The sequence below is a fragment of the Saimiri boliviensis genome, chromosome 5 (genome assembly GCF_048565385.1).
Source record: "Saimiri boliviensis isolate mSaiBol1 chromosome 5, mSaiBol1.pri, whole genome shotgun sequence".
Lineage (NCBI taxonomy): Eukaryota > Metazoa > Chordata > Mammalia > Primates > Cebidae > Saimiri > Saimiri boliviensis.
Genome location: NC_133453.1, coordinates 93,415,060 through 93,434,754, shown reverse-complemented (window position 1 = coordinate 93,434,754; position 19,695 = coordinate 93,415,060).

Here is a 19,695-nt window from a genome sequence, read left to right as displayed (position 1 = left end):
GATAAAGCATATTAGCAATTGCCAGGGACTGGAGGGAGGATAGAGTGGGGGTGGCTGCCAATGAGTATAGGATTCCTTTGTGAGGTGAGGAAAATATTCTAAACTTAGATAGTGGCAATGGATGGTTGCATAACTCTGTAAATATACTAAAAACCACTGAGTTATAAATTTTTAAATGGCAGATTTCATGATATAAAAACCATACTGCAAAAAGCCATTATAAAAGTGTTATAAATAATAATAACGGTGACATGCTAAATATATGTATAGTACAAGAACCTTTTATTTACCCTCATGTTATTTGCCCCAACTTCTTTGCCTTAAAAATTATAAAATGGTGTTATGAATTCAAATATGAATAATTTTATTTTTTACATTAAATGCTTATATTTTCTGTTTTAATATTTATAAATTTAATTTATTTTGTGATCAGATGTCTCCAGCTCAGGTTTTCTGAAAAGCAGGAGTAAGTAAGATGAGGATTATAATAGCCACATATTATTTGAGTAGCACAAGCTCTGGGGTGCAAGGGTAAGGAAAAACCGAAAGTGGGTCAAAGAAACATGCAAATCGAAACAATAGCACATCCTAGTGCAGTTGTGGTTTGAAATTATCTGCTAGATAATCACGAATGGAGCTTGACTTTACGTTTGTGAAGACGTATTTAATGGTTGTGTTGGTGGAGTTTGGTTTAAAATTAAGAAATAGAATACAGGGCTGCCATAAACACAAATGTGCATATTGCAGTAGGATGAACATATAGAAATAATCCATAATAAAATATATGTTAAACAAATTTTTAAAAATATTTATTTCGTTGGAATATAGAGAAATTGTCTGGTGGTATGAGGAACTTGCTTATACTGGTTCAAGGTTACGTTTGCTTATTTTCAGGAATTTTGCAAGGCATCTGCTTAACCATTGGTAATTTGATGTAAGCCATAGCAGGATCATTAACACCGTAAAACTTGGCATGCCACACATCAAAGCTCTTCCTTTCCTCAATATTTACTAGCAAGAACAAATAGTAACTTTTCAAGTGGAATGTAAATAAATAATATTTAAGATTTATTTTCTTAAAAGAGTGGCAGACAGTGAAAATTTATTGACCAATTTATAGGCCAAGATTAAAGATGAGATTGATACCAAACAATGGTAAATTACTAAAAGGACATACAAAGTTTTGAATTATAGGGATATTTTCAGTTCATGTACAGGTGTTAATTTTTTTCATCAGACCTACTTACGAAAATTTAATAGCTGTGAAAGAAAAATTAGATTTTCTCTGCATGTATTATTTACAATGTCTTCCTTATCCTTATCTCCATTTTCAGAAAGGTAGTAGTATAGAAATTACAATGTTAGTCAAATTATATTATTACTTGACTTGATATGCAGAATGACTTATGTATTTTGTTCCCCACAAACACTAATTATTGTAAATCTTGACTGCTTATCCTGCTAGCAATCATCTCATTAGATGGTCCAAAATGTTCCAGGCCTTTTCTAACTCAAAATAAAGTCACACTAGAGTTATCACAGCAATCTTATCCATCCATTGATTTCTCGTCAGCTGAAGGATTGACTTCAAGGCATCTTCTAGTTCTTCGGGGTTTTATTTGGATTATAAGATTGAAGGCTTTGTTTCTTTGTATTTCATGAAAGTAATTACTACCGATTCTTCATTCTTGGGACATAGTATTACTAGAGTTTTCAAAGTTCAGCTGGTGATCATGTGAAATAAAAGTGCTTTTGTTATATGGCTTTAACTTCAGGAATCCATTGATGAATCTTTTCTATTTTAAATAATTTATCTAAAATCTGTTTTAAAATCATTTAAATATTGCTTTGTGTTATATTGATTTTTCCTTTGGTTGGTACATTTCATTTTTTAAAAATATAATAAATGTCAAGTGTATTGGAAAGTGCCTACATAAAAGTGCTTTATAAAATATATGTTTTTATACTCTTAACAACTTCCAGCAATCAGGAATAAATGATTTTTAAAGACTAGCTGTATATGGTATAGTAAATAATATTTTTATGTTAATGCAATTTCATCAAGTAGAAACTTAAAAACATTTAATGCTATATACAAATAAAGATAACAATAGCTGCTTTAATTTTATAAAATCTTTTGGGACCTTTATCTTTTAAAAAGAAAGAACTCTAAGTGTTAAAATCTAATTGATGGTGATGATGTTGATGATGATGATGATGATGATGATGATGATGATGATGATGATGATTTGAGGTGGTGTCTCACTTTGTTGCCCCGGCTGGAATGTAGTGGCATGTCACAGCTCACTATAGCCTCAACCTCCCAGGCTCAAGCAAACCTCTTATTTTAGCCTCCCAAGTAGCCTGGACTGCAGGCACATGCCACCAGACCTAGCTATTTTATTTAAAAAAAAAAAAAAAAAAAAAAAAAAAACTTGTTGAAACAAGTCTCATTATGTTGTCCAAGAAGGTCTTGAATTCATGAACTCAAGCAGTCATCCTGCCCCGGCCTCCCAAAATGCTGGGATTATAGGCATTAGCCACTGCACTCAGCTAAAACCTATCAGATTTTATTGTTGCACTTGAAACCAAGTTGAAATAGAGTATTTGAGACATTATCAGATTATAACATTTTTGCATATATTGTTTTTTGGTTAAGCTTGTGAATTTTGACTTTTTTTTTTGAAAGACAAATATTTGAGTAACAGGAAATAAAGTATTCCCATTTTTGGAAAGCGTTTTTTGCCACTTCGCCATGAGTGTATACAGATGTACTGTATAACCATATAGGAGACCTTGAAACTGCCAGCTTCCTTCTGAACTTAATATGATTTTGTTTAACAGAGGTGCTTGTTGCTGAGATACTTTGAATCTTGGAGAGAGAAACAAAACACAACTGAAGGTGTTGAAATCATAATGAGATTTAAATGTAGAAGATGGAATCCGTCATTGAGGAGAGTCCCATATCTGCCTTAGCCTCACTCTTATACAAGTGGATAACATTTCCTCTCAGAGCTGAAGACCAATCTTTGGTACCAGTTTTAAAGAGACAGAAACCTTTCTTTGGGCTAAAAAGCAGCAGGAGTAGTAATAATATCAGTAGGAACCTTGATACACATCAAAGGAAATGAAGCCCTATGGCTGAAAAAATTACATGGATACCATAGACCAATAATTTTAAATATTAAAAGGCTCTTTTCAAGCTAAGGACAATTTGTAGTTATAAGCAGACAGCCCAAGGTTAGCTAGTACTGAGAAAAAATCAGTCCCTTTTTTTTTACCTTCAAGCCTCCTAAGAATTAAAATGACTCCTCTAATCCTTACTGATTAATGTAATATTTTTCCACCATTTTCCTGTGTGTGTGTCCTTTCACATCAACTGTGTACATATTTTTAAAATAAAATTTCATCCATCCATTTTTTATATTCTATATTAGAGAGCAGTGTCAATTGTTGATTAGAGGTGTCTCTAGCCTGTTTCAAATCTCATATTTAAGTTGATATTCAAATTTGAAGTCTCATTTTCTTTCTTAATAAAAGCTATCTCATTTAGCTACCAGTCTATGCTTTTGTTGTGTCAACTTGATAATATAAGCAGATAGTTAGAGGTTCTGATTTATGACGGCTTTTCTTTAAAAGATAGCTTGCATGTAACTCAGTCTAGAGCATTTGCTTGCTTGGTTTCTAACAAAGGCTCATTAAAATGAGTGAAACTAATATAAAACTTACCTTGAAACGGTTCCCTGGCTGAACTCTATTCTCAAAAGATTTTCTAATTTGCAATTTTTATTTTAGACTTTGACCAACATATCAAAAAGAAATAACACGTGGGGAGAAATGCCGGATATAGGTGACGGGGGATGGAGGCAGCAAACCACGTTGCCATGTATGTACCTATGCAACAATCATGCATGTTCTGCACATGTGCCCCAGAACCTAAAGTGCAATTACACACACACACACACACACCACACACACACACACACACACACACACACACACACACACATATATATATATATATATACACACATAATATATAAAGAAATAACACATAGAACTCTGCAAATAGTTGATACACTTTCAAAAATGGAATAGATTCATGGTACTTGGATTATTAAAACATTTGTGCTCATATAATTTACTCATAAAAGAAGAGAATTCAGGCCAATCACGGCGGCTCAGGCCTATAACCCCAGCACTTTGGGAGGCTGAAGTGGGCTGATAACCTGAGGTTGGGAGTTAGAAACCAGCCTGATCAAAATGGAGAAACTTCATCTCTACTAAAAATACAAAATTAGCCTGGCATGGTGGCACGTACCTTTAATCCCAGCTACTCAGGAGGCTGAGGCTGAGGCAGGAGAACTGCTTGAACCTGGGAGGCAGAGGTTGCCGTGAGCCAAGATCATGCCATTGCATCCCAGCCTGGGCAATAAGAGCGAAACTCCGTTTCAAAAGAAGAAGAAGAAGAGAATTCAACATAATTTATCACTAATTAAATGGCATTCTGAAAATCATGATTCAGTAAATATTTCCTACTTTCAAATATTGGGGTAATCTGGTACATATTATTTATGAAAATAAACTAGATTTTGAAACCAGATGATGTTTGGACACATGCATAAGACTTTGCAAGTTTCCCTTTTCTAACATGATTGTTTGTTGTGAACATTAAGCTCACTGACTATGGTTTTGGCTTCTATTTTTTCTCATTTTTACATAGACTACAGTTTAAGCATATATTTATTATCTTCTGTCTGAGGTTTAAGAAACGAAGTAAAATCTCAGTAAGCAGACTTCCTAGTGTATTAGTTGTATTCCAATTAACTGAGTTTCTGATCAAATTAGGGTGATGATAAGATTAGATTTTCATTTTAAAAGTGTTTCTAAAGTATGTTTGTCATTTTTTTCTATCTTAATATACTGAATTTAACATTTCTGTGCAAATTATTCTTTTGTACTGTACCTCAGGGTCGTCAAGTTGAACATGGATTATAATTTTTCAAAGCTAGATGGAAAATATTAGGCTATTAAAAATGTAATTTCAGGATGCACATGAGAAGCTGCCTTATGAACAAACTCCCGAATCAGCTTGTTTTCCCTGATTACTGGTTTCCTCCTCAGAAAAAGTACAGAAAAGTTTTTCTTTAAATCTTATTATTTAAGAAGGATTTCTATTTGTTGGAATTCACTTGAAGTTTTGTTAAAAAATAAGTAACCAAAAATTATGTATTATGGTTAAAAACTGTGACTCTCTAAAATCTTGACTTAATATTTTAAGAGATGTAACTAATTTCGTGGTTTCTTAGGAAAACAGAGAGAGGCGACTAGACATTTTGCAATAACTTCTTTTTGCCACCTCCATCTGATTATGGATCCATAGTGATATGACACACCAAGCGAGTCTAAATCACATTTTGATAATGCACCTATGTACAATAAATTGTCTCCCATTTTACTTTGGTTGGCTGGTTGATAGGGAAATCTGTGTGTACACTGAGTATGTAAGTGACTCTGCTCAGCTACCTAATTATGTACCTATGGCTGAACTGCTCTAAGTAGAGTTCACCAATGCTTTAACCAAAAAGCTTAATATACTAGGTCACCACTGCACTAATAGAAGTTTTACCCTGGGGTAGCTCAGACCACACGTGTAGTGTAGCAGACGTGCCATCTGGAAGTAATGCACTGTTATTGCTTCCTATCGGAATTGCTGAGAACTTTTCTTAAAAATCAAGGATAAACGAATCATAGAACAGACTGATGTATGCTCATTAAACTATAAAAACTTGTCAGGTGATCACATTACCATGCAAAATAAAAGTCTAATAGAAGTAAGCTAGATCACGTGAGCTCATAGTATGAGTGTGACATGTGATGGGAGAAATCGACTGAAATCTGTCTGCCTTATACCAGGAAATTACATATTCTACTTAAAGTAAAATAAACACTTGACAAAGCTGTTAATCATCCCTAGTGGAAAGGATTTACAGATTCAATATTAAGATGATGAGCTTCCCACTGGTCTTAAAAGCACTGTAGTTAAATGAATCCACTTTCCTCTGAAATCATTTAGATAAAAATTTTATTCACATTGAAGAATATGAATGACTTGAATGCTAAAATGTCACTTTAAAAATGCATTGTCCCTTCTGTGGGCTCCTATTAGATTTCAGTTAATATTTGGTTAAGAAAGAAAGACGTCTAAAACCAAGCTACTTTCTTGAATGAAGAAATAACTAGCCTATATATTTTCTGTGCAAAAGAGAATGATACTAAGACTGACAACAGAGGCAAGTACATACATAGCTCAAATTCCCTTCATATTTATGCATGTAACTCACCCATAAAAGAATACACATTTTCATCTTTGGATTACTTCATAAAGCCTCCCTCTTACAGTTTAGGATAAATTGAAATAATCTTTCACTGATAACATATTTGGAAATTTACCTGAAGTGATATTGTAGCTGGTAACTCTTATAAAAACAAACAATCTTTAGAAGTTATCCATTCACAAAGAGATTATAAAATTTAGTGATTAAGGATGTGTGCCGTGCTGTATAAGTGCATTTGTTTCCTAGGAAACAAACTAGTACCGTGCCACTGAAGAAATTTGTAAGCATTAAAATATTCTGTAATCAGGCCCCAGGAGAACATATTAAATTTTTTGAAAGAAATAAATATTTGACGTCCTAACCATTTTTAAATATACTCGTAGATGAGGCCTGCTCTCAAGGGGCTGTGTTTTTAGGGTGAGAAAAAAATAATATGATAGGTGATTCAAGAACATGCTTTCACATGGCTAATCCAGGTGGCAGGATTAATGCAGGTATCAACCTGAAAGATTAAAGTTATTCGAAACCATGTAGTGAGAATGACAACTACAATGAGGCAAAGGTAAATTAGTTTTGGAATAAACACTCAGAGGCAGGGATGGAAGAATACCAATTTAAAACATATTTTCTTTAAATCAAGCAGGAACAATCAAAGAAAAAAAAAAAAAAACCTAGTCTTCAGGAGGTGCTATTACAGGTGGCCAGACTAAATAAGGAGGCATTTAAATGATGCTATCTGATGAGTAATTAAAGACAAAGCAGTTACAAAATACTCTTGTATCCCAGTCATGGTGCCTGAAATCTTCACTATTCAGCGATATCTATGAGAGGTCTTCTGGATCTTTAGAACTTTGATGCACGAGTTTAAAATGTCTTCATAGGGGGTTATGTTATAGTGGAACAGAGAAGATAGAAGATTTGGATCTAGCATCAGTGTTCTCATCTGTAAAACAGAGGTTGTGATATCTACCTCACAGAGTTGTGTTCAGAACACAACCTCCATATATGACAATAACATTACGTATAAAGGTGGTTCTACATATCTATTTCATACAGAGTTTGAACCATTGCTGGAAATACCATTTGCCTTTTTCTACAATAATCTTGTGTGGCCAAAAACACTGGTAGTCACACATGCTCCTCATTAAAGAAAAAGAAATATTCAGAGGTCAACTTTTGTCGTTATCATCTCTGCAACATACAGATGGAGAACAGCATGATGTATGTGAGGAAACAAAATATTTAAAATTTGAAGCTAGAGAAAGAACTGGGGTTTGTTTTCATTTGGGAAATTGTGAGATATTTTGTTTTACAGTCTTGCCTTGTTGAGAAAGCCTCTCCGGCAAGAGAGGAAATTATTAAAATTGATCTAAGCAAATACCTTCCAGTGGCAAAGTCCCATGAATATTCGGACACAAGTACTTGTTTATTTAATAAGCAAGATATAAAAATATATAATCACAGCTCAAAAGCAGACTGCATACATTAGAGAAACAAGTTGAGTAGGATAGTATACGAAAAAGATATAAAAATAGATGGCAGATAAAAAATACATGCAGGTACATGAAAAATAAAAGAAAATAGGTGGCCATTTCATCATGAAATGACATATAGATACCTACCTTAGGCAAATTAGAACTGTAAATATCATGAAGGAAAATATTAAATTATTTTTGGAAACTCAAATGTAAATTCTGGTTATCTCATCTACATAAAATACCAATGGTTTGCAGAGCATCTGTATTGGATATTTGGCTATCACTTGGCATCATATCTTGTTTTTTTTTTTTTTTTTTTTGAGACGAAGTTTTGCTCTTGTTACCCAGGCTGGAGTGCAATGGCGCGATCTCGGCTCACCGCAACCTCCGCCTCCTGGGTTCAGGCAATTCTCCTGCCTCAGCCTCCTGAGTAGCTGGGATTACAGGCACGCACCACCATGCCCAGCTAATTTTTTTTTGGTATTTTTAGTAGAGATGGGGTTTCACCATGTTGACCAGGATGGTCTAGATCTCTCGACCTCGTGATCCGCCCGCCTCGGCCTCCCAAAGTGCTGGGATTACAAGCTTGAGCCACCGCGCCCGGCCTATATCTTGTTTTTAATAGTCTGCTCCAGAGAGGACAAGGAATGTCACTAAGGCTGGTGGCATGTTAAACTCTACCTGCTTTAGCAGAAATGCATGGTCAGGTTGAAACAGCATCTGACAATTCAGATCCTCTGGTCCCTGATCAGTAAGTTTCATCAAGTATATATATATGAAGGCCAACACCTTACAGAATAAGGAAAGAAAAAAAATTATAGTTGCAAATTGAAAGTAAAAGTCCCAGCAGATGATAGAACTGCATTGTCTGAAATAGTAGCCACTAATCACAGATGACTGTCCCATGCTCGACATGTGGCTGGTCTGAATTGAGATGTTTTGTTGTAAAATACACATTTCATATAGAAGATTGCATGCAAAAAAAGAATGTGATGTAGCTCATTAATAATTTTATATTGATTACATGTGTAATGATAATCTGAATACTTTTACTTCAGCAAAATATGATTTTAAAATTAAACTGTTTCTGTTTACTTTTTTAAAACAGCTACTAGAAATTTTAACATTGCATATAGCTAGTACTTGTGGCTTTCATCATATTTCTTTTGGACAATATTGTATTAGAACTTCATTGGTTTTGGCTGGGCACAGTGGCTCATGCCTGTAATCCCAATACTTTGGGAGGTCGGGGTGGGTGGGTCACCTGAAGTCAGAAGTTCAAGACCAACCTGGCCAACATGGTGAAACCCCATCTCTACCAAAAATACAAAATATTAGCCAGGCATGGTAGCAGGTGTCTGTAATATCAGCTGCTTGGGAAGCTAAGGCAGAAGAATCACTTGAACCTGGGGGGCATAGGTTGTAGTGAGCTGAGATTGTGCCATTGCGCTGCAGCCTGTTAGACAGAGTGAGACTCCGTCTCAAAAAAAAAGAACTGAACTTCATTGGGCTGGGGCTTTAGTTTGGCTGACGAAGTATGCATTGAGACAAAAGAAAAGTGTGTTAGATATTATGAAATAATTATTGTTTTGGTGTCAAATCTGAGTCTAAGTGTATTAAGCTATATATAGACAGTTATTCACTTATGATGGTTTAACAATTTTCTGACTTTACAATGGTGCAAAACGAGTCATATTCAGTAGAATTTGTACTTTGAATACTCATAAAATCTTCTGGTTTTCACTTTAAATAGTGTTCAAAAAACTAAGTGATTTGATTAATTACATTATAATGCTATTATAAACTAGGCTTTTTGTTAGATGATTTTGCCCAATTGTAGGCTAACGTAAGTGTTCTGAGAATGTGTAAGATAGGCAGAACTATGATATTCTGTAGACTAGGTGTCCTAAGTGCATTTTTGACTTACGATAGTTTTCAGCTTATGATGGCTTTATCAGGAAATAACTCTATCTTTAAGTTGAGGAGCAATTGTACTTCAATACTTATGTCATACTGGATCTTTTATTTAATTTACCTGATGTTCAGGGACTTTTAATCTATAAATAAAAATAATAATATTGGAAGCTTAAGGTTATGAAAATGTACTTAGCACAGTACCTGGTTCATAATAAGGCAAAAATTTTTTTCTTGTAGGACTAGAAAGGAAAAAACTGAACTCACCTCATCCTCCCTCTAATAGATAGTATTATGCTGGCAGAGATATCTGTTAGTTTCTCTTGGCTTCCATTAATTAAGATGTAAAAAAGGATAATAACTTTATAATTGTTTTGAACATAGATGTCTTTGCAAATTGATTTTCTGAGTTCTTTTTACTCCAAATGTTCAAATATTATTGTGTTTCAGATGACTTAAAATATTTAAACTATAAAAAAATTTTTCCCCAGAATCCTGCGGCTTTCTTCAGAATTTGAAATTTTAAAAATGTTAGTAAAATCTAGCAAAAATTATCTACTCAATAAGAATGATGTATATTTGACATCATTAAAATGGTGACTAGCATATTTTATCTTCAACCTTTTTTATTGAAATTAAATGATCTACTACTCTTTAATTTTAAAAGCTTTTGTAATACGATCATTCTGCATTCGAGAAAAATGTTGCATAATGTTGCCTTTCATAAAGCCATAGACACATCTCTTCGAGAAGCTGTTTCTGTCTGTTTTAACAGTAAAGATTTTTTTAGTCAATAAATACGTTTAATACTTTCATAGCAACATTGGATCCAATTTGAAGAGCAAAATTTGCCTGATGCCAAAGGAACTTATTATCAGATGCTTGAGCTAACATTTTAAAGGCTAATTCTGCCCTTTATTTTTTAATAAGATGATAAATTATTTTTTACAAAATATGTATAGATTTTTCTCCGTTCTTTCCTTTGTAAAGCACTGTTACCTAAATATGGAGAGGAAGAAGTTTGGGCAGCTGACCTATGACCTATTTTATCCCCAATTATGGAGGTAAAGGAAGAGTTCACAGGAGAGAAGAAAAAAAAAAAAAAGGAAAAGTGACCTGGACCCCTGGGCAAATAAACTAACAGCATCTACTAGAAAAAAAAAAAATCTTACCTATTAAATGCTTTGAGCAGGATGTTCCTGGTAGAGGGTTGCTTATGGCAAAAACAACAACAGTAACAATCACCCTAAATAATAGCTAATCATGGCTCCCTAAATGTCTTATAAGCTATATAAATTAAGATATACAACAGAAGTAAGATGAAGATATTTCACAAAATGTAAACATCCCCTGTTGTGCAAGGTATCCAGCAACTCTTACAGAACACACAACACACACACACACACACACGTATGTTATTTGCACAAAGACCTTAGATATTATTCTGCGACAGAGAGTACATTCCAATGCAGATAGGAAGACCCTTGAATAGCCACACTGGTTGTCCCAGATCTCTCCTCATTTTGCTTATGCTGCTATATTAATTAAATTTTTAAATTATTTTTTATAGAGATGAGGTCTTACTACATTGCCCAGGCTGGACTTGAACTCTTGAGCTCAAGTGATCTTCCCACCTCTGCCTCCCAAAGTGCTAGGATTACAGGCATGAGACACCACACCTGTCCTATTAATTAAATTTTAAAATCATTAGTAACATTTTATACTGACTAAGATTCAGGTAACATTGATTTAATAATCCCCTCCTTTGTTTAGTTCATAATGCATTATGAAGAAGCTCATACTTCCATTATGACTATTTTTAGTAGATGAGCTAAAAAGATAAAAGTGAATCCTTCCTATAGACTAAATCAGGTCACCATTGGATATTAATGATGCCTGATTTCTATTTTTCTACCTATACAACCTGTAATTACTCCTCACTTTCTGTTCTCATCCAGTGTATGTGATATGTGGAAGCCCTTAGTATTGAAGTATTAGGAAAGCAAATGAATGTAATCCAATAATTGTTCAGATTTTCAATATAAAATAATTTGTAACTAGAATTTTAGATAATAGCAGTTACAAAGATATCGTGATGAAATAATCCACATCTAGGGAACAACCAGTATCTCATGGTATCTCTGCTACTCTCTTTCCTTTCTATAGACTGGTAAAGTAGTGAACTCTATATTCTTAAAACATCTTCCTGTTCTTACATGGCTATGAGTGCATACTTGGAGTATATATACCTTTCCAGAGCATGTTATTAGCTTTTAAATAAAAATAAGATCTATAATCTAATGTGTATATAGAGCTGCACTGCTTGGATAATAAGCAAGAAAGTACTTAGGGTTAGTGGGGAAGGAGAGGATAGGACTCATCAACATGAAATACGACTAACACCTAAGAAGACTAGAGAGGCAATGAGCATAGTGGTTCTTTCTTTTTACCTTCTTTCCTTCATTCCTTCATAAATTAATAAATTGTAAAAACAGGCTTTGGAACCTATTGCATTTTTATCCCATTTATGGTTTACTTATCATGATCAAGCTCATTACTATCAAATGTTTTGTTTAAATCTGTTCAGACTTTGTATTTCTTATCAAATATATTTCAGATAACCATTAAATGTTCTCATATTATTTTTTAAGAGCTTCACTTTGTTTATAAACATCAGATGCAGCTCTATCTCTGAATCTCATCTCTCCCACTCTGCTTATTGTTACCCTTATCTTGAAATATTTTCTTCTATTCTTTATCCAAATCCTATGCTTTCATCGATGCTTAACTCTTATGCTGCTACCATGAAGTTTCTCCTTATCATTTAGCAAACATATATATAAATATTATATACATAGATATGAATAGGTACATACATACATAGTATATAAATGTATACACATATGTATGTATACACATACATACACACACAAAAGTCTATTGAAAATGGCATCTCACAATCTGTTATGAGAACTCAATTTAGTTTGCTGTAAGACATGCAAAATTATAAACATCATGAGTACAGTATTATTACCATCTTTTTCATCTATGTATTCCCAGTACCCCAAACAGTCCTAGCATATGAATTAGCCTTAATAAATATTGTTTATTTATTTACAAATAAATAAGAGATGAAGGAATAAAACTCATTAAAGAGACTATAGATATGATTCCTATATTAGCCTGTCTTATATTGTACATTGGAGAAATGGTTGGTGGTGACATTTAACCCACATTGCTATAAAGGAATAGCGACTATTTTCAGAATTCCTTTCTTATAATTCCATTTTATTCTTTTGCTATTTAGAGATACCATGCTATGACGTCAGCTCTTTGCTTTGGAACCTCTCCTTACTAGGCTTAGATTTTATTTTAGCAATTGCTTGAAATGTGCTTTATTACTGCCTTTCAGGAAAAGCTTTGCTTCCATTTAATATGACATTCAAATTGATCATGTAATGCTATAATTCTAATTTTTTTAGAATAAGAAATTATCTGCCACAGCATTTGTATTATCATCAGATCCAGAATTATTTTCCACCCTGTGAAAGAGCACACTCTAGAAACATGAACCACTTTCTTCTTGTAGTGATCCTTGAAAACACACCTTCCCTTAAACAGCACATGCCACTTCTGGTTCAACTTCATAAACTCTGGGTTCTGACTCAATGGTGTTATATAAACCCACACACATGTGCCTGTCATGCCGCACGTTATATATAAACATACTATATCATATATGAACATAGAAAGCACAGAAAAAGGGCTGATGAACTGGCTGATTTTAAATCTGAAAATGTAAATCCGGTTATATCACTCCCTTGCTTAAAACCTTTCATGATCTGCCCTCCCCTCACCCCAAAAGGAAAACTCATCACTATGCCCTTCAAGGCCCTATGAGGCCCCTTCCAGAGCCTGTTTCTTGCTCACCTCTTCATGCTCAGCTCTTACCAGTGCTCCCACCCCCAACCCCTTGCTGAGTCTGTAACAGTCATATTGGGATTCTCTACACAGAACTTAGAAAATGCCTGGCAATTGCCACCTCAGTGTCTCAGCCTTTACATTTTTTATGTATCTGCCTGCCATTCTCTGTGCAAGATTGTCTTTTCCTCTTGATTTCCACCAACCTTTGCTCTTTGAAGAGGCGTCTCTCTGCATCAATCTACATAGCATTTCTATGATTTCTTCTAATGCTATTTCGGTTTTCCTTACTTCATAGCATTTATGTCTGATATTATCTTTGTTTGCTTTTTCATTACCTGTATCCTTCCTTAAAATAGAAGTGCTATTCAGTTAGGCACCTTAACGATCGTATCCAATTCGGCTCCAAGACTGAAACAGGTGATATTTATTCATTAATCATTAAACTACTGTTTCTCGGTGCTACATATCACTTCTACATTGTGCTTTCTGATCCTGGGAGCTAGCAAATCAGATGTCTGCTTTGCTGGGTGGATACACATTAAAAGCTGCCAAAAGAGAGAGAATGAAAAGTCAAAGGTGGTGATTGCCCCTAACACTGAGGTATGCTCCTGGTGATACAGCAGCTTCTTCCCATAGCGGCAGGTTAATCTGCAGATTTTCTTTTCTTTTCTTTTCTTTTCTTTTTTTTTTTTTTTTTTTTTTTTTTTTTTTTTTTTTTTGTGCCGTTTGCAGAATTAGCATTACCATTTCCCCTTAGAGACACCAGCAGTCACTAAACAGTGAACCCTCCTGAGTTCTAGCTTCCAGGACCACAGGAACCATCTTCCTAGTCAGAGACTCAAACGCCAGGCTGCTAACCACTCTTCTCAGCTGCCTGAAGCCAGTCCTAAGGAGTCCCTACTCCAATCTCCCAAGTTTTTAAAAGGCACATCCCTTTCCCTTTCAGCCCTCCAGGCCTGCAGGTGGCAGCTCCTCCGGTGGTTGCCGTTGTCACACCTTCATGTTCTCTTTTTGGACTTTTCAATTATCTGGTTAGCAACCTTGGGGCTAATTAACAATTCTTTAAATACGAAATACTTTATTAAGCTAACGGATGTAATTTTTGTCTCACAACTGGACCCCGACTCATCTATATAGAAATATATATAATTCTATGAATGTTTATACAAATTCCCTAGCTGGATTGCTTGACATCTAGCCCTTCTCTAGAAGATTTTCTTATTTTTAAAGTATCTTCAGCTTAGATTAGTTAATGGTGTTCTATTGTAAGTTAGTTTCCTTATAGAAGGGGAATAATGCTGTTTTTCAAATACTCTTTTGCCTTTAGAATTTCCAAATGTCACTACTGACTTAAGATCTATAAAGAGCAATATTGACTTTTTATACAGTGTCTTGTCCTTCAAAAGTCACTATCACAGAGCAATAGGCTGAAAGTAGTTGACTAGTTGACCTCATGGAGCAGGCTAATACACTTTCGACATTGAAAAAATGACATTAGAGTATGTGATTCTGAGATTTTGAACTGTTCCATTGTAATTGGGTTGTTTTAGTATCTGAATATTAAATTCCTGTCTTCAGAAAGCATACCTAGACTCAGAAACACAGGCTTGCAAGGAGAGAGCAAACAGCCTGCTGTAGTCTAAGGTGATTTTCCAGTAGTTCTATCTCAATTCCATTTTAATAGAAAACTCTCCAGAGAAAAGACTACTAGTGAATTTCAAAATAGAAAAGGGCTACCAGGCACGGTGGCTCACACCTGTAATCCCAGCACTTTGGGAGGCCAAGATGGATAGATAACGAGGTCAGGAGTTCAAGACCAGCCTGACTAATATAGTGAAACCTCGTCTCTACTAAAAATACAGATATTAGCCAGGTGTGGTGGCACACACCTGTAATCCAAGCTACTCAAGAGGCTGAGGCAAGAGATTCCCTCGAACCCACGAGGCGGAGGTTGCAGTGAGCCAAGATGACATTATTGCACTCCCAGCCCGGGTGACAGAATGAGACTCCATCTCAAAGAAAGAAAGAAAGAAAGAAAGAAAGAAAGAAAGAAAGAAAGAAAGAAAGAAAGATAGAAAGATACTATCTGGCAGCAGAGGATGTGGAATAAAACCAGCATAGGGAAGTACTTGAAGTCAAAACGAAGACAAGTAAATGGTGCTAGAAAAGAAGGTATCATTTTGACCCCCCAAAAAATTTCAGAAGAAAAAGGAAAAAGAAAGGAAGAAAATGGTAAGAATAAACTTAGTTGTTTTCAAATTTATTTACCAGAAAAATAAAAGGAGAATTCTAGTGAAAATGCAGCTTGCATGTGTTCACTTTCATATTTTTTGGTTGTCCAGTTTGCTTTCTTTGGCTAAATGATATTAATTCTCTAAGTCTGCAAAGTACTTTCTTGTGCCTTTGGCTATTTTCTTAATTCAGAGTTGTTTTAAGTGAGTGTACTGAGGTTTTAGAACAGTTATTTAAGGTAAAAGTTCAACTCAACTTTCTCCAGGGAAAACATGCTAGATAGATCACTTGGTAATTCAGGAGGAAAAGATCCGTTTTCCTGCTAATATTTTAGATTTGATTCCCTATGAGGGTTGAGAGATCTCATGGAAAAAAATTTATACCATTCCATAAACTTTTCTTTGTTTTGTTTCTGACTATTGTACTTTAAAAAAATCAAAGAAAAATAAGTCAAATTCATTTTTCTTTTCAAAATAGAAAATTTGTAATAAAATAGAAATCCTCCTTGGATGCCCAGGGTATGGCTGGATATCAAATTAATCATTCTCATAAAAATTTAAAAATAACCTGTCAGCAATGGATATTTTATTTTTACATCTCTCATTTAAGACGCTGATTTGTGTTTTTAAACGTTCTTAATAAAAACGTATTTAACTTTTCAGAGCTAAAATGAATACACCCTTTTTAAAAGATGAAAGAAACAAGTTTCTTCTAAGAAAGTCATCACTGTTCAAATTCCAAAGTATAATGTATCGGCCCCATATTATAATTATTTCACCAGAGAATTTAAGCCAGCAATCAAAGTTGTATTGTACATGGAGAAGGAATAGCAATGTAACTATTGGGGGAAAAGTAGAAGTTGAGAAATTGCCCTCTGGGCAAAATGTAAGTGGGGAAACTGCATGATTTATTGCCATGTACATGGTATTAGCATGTATGTGGGTATAACAAATTAAACTTACGTTTCTACTAATAAGTAAACCAGCGAATGACAGTATCCAGAGAACAAGTCTCTAAGAAAATATACCTGATAGTTTGGTGGTTTCTAAATTAGTTTTTAAAATTTTAATGATGGTGTCATGGAAGGAGCATCATATTTCATAGCTTTGGAAACACAATGCAACTTTAGAAACACCACGAGCTTTCTAAGAAATCCTTTGCTCTCTGTAAATAAGTATTTCAAAAGGATTGTTACGAAAGCATTTTTGAGATTTCTACTTCTTGGCAGAGTATATATTGCTGTATTTCCCCAAAGGGGTCATCTACTCCAGCACACATTTAAATACAAATTATTGAATTGAAATTAAAATTTGTTTGATGTTTTTGTTGTGAAATACTCGCAACCTACTTTAAAGTTATTTTTTCTTTCAGTTTAAAATGTCACATCTTTGGAAAAAAAAGTTTTCTACCTTTTAAATCAAAACCTTGGATTCCATTACAGGAAAAACAAATCTTGTAACAGAGGAAAAGTAAGGTTGAATAGCAAATAAATTAGATTCAGACTTGAGATAACAGAAATAGCTGTAATCAGAAGATATGTTTTATTATTACAGATGGAGATAATGGTGAGAAAAGTGTGGGAGAATGCCTAAGGCTTATTTTAAGACAAATGTAACAATATATTACCTACATGGCTTATTTTCACATATGTGTTTTTTAAAAAATGCCTTTTCTGCAAAGCAAATTTATTTCAATCTTTCATATGGAAGGTTAAAACTGACAAGCATTTATTCTTTTCAATATACAATAACTACCGGTCATGTTAATATGGTATAATTCCTGTCTTCTAGGAGCTTACAATCTCTTTTTTTAAAAATTATAAACTTGAGAAAAAATTGAGGCACATTTAGTATCAAATGTGCCAGATTTTTAAATTCAAGAAAGACAAATATTAAAAGAAACAATAGGCATATTTGCACTACAGACTGAAGAATCAGGTCTGCAAAGTAGCTTAGAGGAAAAGAATAGCATTTTAATAGAGAATTGGTTGGGATTAGGTGTAGAATAAAGGAAAGAAAAAAGGTCATTGGAAATTTTTGATTCTGGGTCAGGGTGTTTAAATTTGAAAAAAAAAGATCTGAAGTAATGTCTTAATTTGGAAAATATTATTAGCTTTTATGGACTGTATTCTACTCACATATTAAATGAAAATTAGACAGTTGCATGCATTTCCCAAGGCTAGAATTTCAGTGGCCGAAAGTGGTATAGAAAAAACTATTGTAAGTAATCAAATTGTCATCCAGTATAAATATTTACTAATTATTGATAACCAAATATAATCGCTATAGTCCTTAGGAATTGGACATTCTAAAGAAGGCTATGGGAACTGTATGGACTCTTCAAAATGTTATTACAAGATTTATAATAAAATGATAGAATACAGATAAACATGAATACAAATATATTCACTAAACTTTAAATTACCATATAATATGCAAGATTCTTACTAGCTAAATCTGACAACAATAACAGAACTAGACTTTTCTTCATTGATTTCACTGAACTCCATGAAGAGACTGTGTTTGAAAGTTTACCAGGGCTTATGAAATTATGTTCGTAACTCTTATTTTTACCTGTAAAAGAAGTTCCTAAAGTGAGAAATGATTTAGATGAAGTTACAGACAGCAAGATCGTAGCAAAGAATTTCTGCTGAAAAGTGTGTAGAGGAGATGGTAGGGACTATGTATCTATCATGATATTGGTTGCATGCTTTTCCAGTTAGTACTGAAGAAAAAGCCAACCTCCAGAACCATAGGATTTATTTTATTATTTTATTTATTTATTTATTATTTATTTTTTGAGAGGGGGTCTTGCTCTGCTGCCTGCACTGGCGTGCAGTGTCGCCATCTCTGCTCACTGCAAACTCTGTTTCCTGTGTTCAAGTGATTCTTGTGCCTCAGCCTCCCAAGTAGCTAAAACTGCAGGCGTGCCAGTGTGCCTGGCTAATTTTTTTGTATTTTGGGTAGAGACAGGGCTTCACCATGTTGGCCAAGCTGTCTCAAACCCCTGACCTCAAGCAATCCATCTGCCTCAGCTTCCCAAAGTGCTGGAATTACAGACGTGAGCCACTGTGCCCAGTCAGAACCATAGGATTTTATATGATGGGCCCTGTGCACTTATTTATGTGTGTTGGTCTCCATTTAATTATGGAGTTCTCAATGCTGTGACTACAAAACGTGTTTGTGACTTAACATCTATTTATTACCTGGACCTGAAAATCATGGTGCAATCTGCAAGGAACACTTTTTTTGTGTGTGTTGGTGGGGAAGGATGGGTAAGGAGTAGTTTTACTCTGTCGCCCAGGCTGGAGTGCAGTGGCATGATCTCAGCTCACTGCAACCTCCACCTCCGGGGTTCAAGAGATTCTCCTGCCTCTGCCTTCCAAAGTAGCTGGGATTACAGGCGCCTGCCACCACACCCAGCTAATTTTTGTATTTCTAGTAGAGACAAAGTTTTGCCGTATTGTCCAGGCTAATCTCCAGCCCCTGACCTCAGCCTCCCAAAGTGCAGGGATTACAGGCATGAGCCACAACATTAGACCATTTATTTTGTTTTGATTTTTAAAAAAATAGTGTCACATTTTGGTATCAAAGCCTTCACTTTCCTTTGGGACTAGATCATAACATCCTTGATTATTTAAGATATCTGTGAATATCATACACAAAAATTGCATTTTGTTGCATAGTTCTATGAATTTTAATAGATAGATAGATTTATGTAGCTATTAAATACAATCACAGTCAGGAGACAGAGCAGTTTATCAGCCCCTCAAACTCCGTCATTCTTGCTTTTATCATCCCATTCTAACC